At 54.1% G+C, this 2,341-nt stretch overlaps 1 pseudogene; it reads right to left on the reverse strand.

Annotated features, from left to right (window-relative positions):
• Positions 1-349: 349 nt before the first annotated feature.
• LOC144140097 (uncharacterized) lies at positions 350-2,096 on the reverse strand (annotated as a pseudogene).
• Between the last annotated feature and the right edge of the window lie 245 nt (positions 2,097-2,341).

The following is a 2,341-nucleotide window of genomic DNA, read 5'->3' on the forward strand; positions in this document are numbered from 1 at the left end:
CCCAGGCCAGACAAAAACAAGTCGCAAAACTTGGTCCACAGTGTTGGCGGCATACCAAACTTGGGAGGGGCAAGAAGTGTATTATGCCTGGTACTTTGGGGAAGGCCTGAACTCATACCTGGAAGCTCTCGGCATTCCGGCGTGGACATTTGCAGGCAGCGCAATTCCTCTCCCATGATGCGATGGCCAAGGGCTTGAACAGCATCCAGGCCAAAGAGAGATGTACCATATGGCGTAACGTGAAAAGTTCAAATGGCTTCATTCCCCTGGTACGTGACTATGGCATGAAATGACCCGAGAACGAGAATCTTCCTGCGCGAAAAATCCAGCAATGTGAGATGGAAACTTGTCACTTGTATTGCCTTTGCAAACAAGCCTTGGAAGCGGTGCTCACCATAATAGACATGGCCGAGCCTGTGTCTACCAAGAAGTTCATGGTATTCACCTGTGTCCTCGCGGTAACTGGTGCCACCTTGACATTCACATAGACGCCTGTATTCTCATCAGAGCGGACCGCGAAGATACTACTGACACTGGCAGCATCCTCTTCCAGAACAATTTCATGGACCTCTGCAGAATACCCTTCTCGGCTGCGATGGTAGCTGCGACATGCTCTCTTAAAGTGGCCGCGGCGTGCGCAGGCAAAACATGTGCGACCGCGCGCGGGACATTCCGAAGGCGAACACCCTGCTGCGCCGCAGTTTCCGCAGGCATTTGCATTTCTAGGCACGGGGAAAACAGCGACGGCGGCATTCACATCAGGCGAAGGTGAGCAGCTGAAGTAGCGACGCCCCGGGAGGCGTGTGCCATTATCGCCGTTATCTCGTCGACCCTGCCTGGCTGAGCTATCTCGCAACTGCTGCTGAATGCGCTGCACAGGATTAAAGAAGGCTTCGGATTCGCGCTTGCTTTGCTCACAAAGCCGTGCTAGCTCGACAGCTTGATCGAACGTAAGGTTATCGCATTCCAGCAGCAATCGCTCTCGTAACCGCGGGCACGTGACGCCTTCTACAAACTGTTCACGGAGATTTTAGTCGGCTTGGGTGGCTAAATTGCAAAGAGCTGCTAACTCCCGAAGCGCTACGGCGAAGGCACTGATGGGCTCATCCTGCAGTTGACGATGCTCCCGGAATCAATGGCGTTGAAGACGGACGTTGAAAGGGCCGTCGAAATCTTCGAAACTATCCCAACTGCTACGTAGTACTCGTCCGTTAGGCGGGGTGCTCCAGTAGTGCCGTCTTGCATTCCGGTAGCTGCAGTAGTTTCGATGATTCGGCATCTGACATCTGGCGTGGGCGTGACACTGGGTCCAGCACTCATTAGCTCTGCCTTCGTTTGCGGCGTACTAGGCGGAAGTGCGTCGAAAATGCTCTGTCCTTTTGTTCCAAGACAGTGCAGCAGGAGGGCTCGGCGACGTGGTGCGGGTAGCTCGATCACTCCGGACGCCAGCAGAAACCTCTTGACCAGGCTTAACGATCGGGCCCATGGCACATCGGGCGTGCTGGGGGTGGAAAGAAAAGGACGCGGTGGCAAAATGCCTCTGGAAGCCATCCTTATCGCCAGAATTTTATGTAGCCGGCTCGGCTACACCTAAAAGTACACACTACACTACTGTGCGACGCATGACAATGAGCCTGTTTTATCAGCGAGTATTGTTAATATACAAACAAGTGCAGTGGCGTCCTCTATTGTGTGTCCAATTCATCAGAATGCCATCGGGTGTAAGCGCACACTACAACTCTATTCATACAGAGAAAAACATGCTGAACATCGTTGGCTGTGAGTTGTGGGGTCACCTACGTAAGGCTAGACTGTGAAGCGAACTTTACCTGATAGCGTTTACGCAATCGTCCTGCCGTATAATTTGGCGGCTCTCACGCGACTCCGAAACCGCCATGCGCAAAGTCGCACGTGGCTCAGGGTTGGGGCGAAAAAGGACACTACGGACCCGCAACAAACAATAAACAGGTTTATTGTAGCTAATAATGTTGCGCGAGCAAACATACCAGCAGCCAGAGCAAGGGAGGATAGTCCTGTTCTACTGCAGCATTCACGCAAGGGAAGGCAAAGGGTTTGGCTTACCCAGTCAAGGTCATGCGTGCGGGAGGATTCCGGTGTACGGGTGGAGGGGTCGTATGGCCAGGAGGTTGATCCGTCGAAACAGGCCAGGCCTTCTCTTGCAACCCCCGATCTCGGCTCTTGCCGAAGACCGGTTTTCCGCATCGTCCTCCCGGAGCTACGAGCGCGCCCTCCGAGGCGTCGCGGATAAAACGGGAACCGAGACCCGAAACGGCTTGTTACCGGCGCGGTTAGCAATGTGCAGCGCAGCGCATTGCTGCGA

Source organism: Haemaphysalis longicornis, unplaced genomic scaffold, assembly GCF_048455015.1.
Source record: "Haemaphysalis longicornis isolate Haplotype H1 unplaced genomic scaffold, Haemaphysalis longicornis Haplotype H1 scaffold_5, whole genome shotgun sequence".
NCBI lineage: Eukaryota > Metazoa > Arthropoda > Arachnida > Ixodida > Ixodidae > Haemaphysalis > Haemaphysalis longicornis.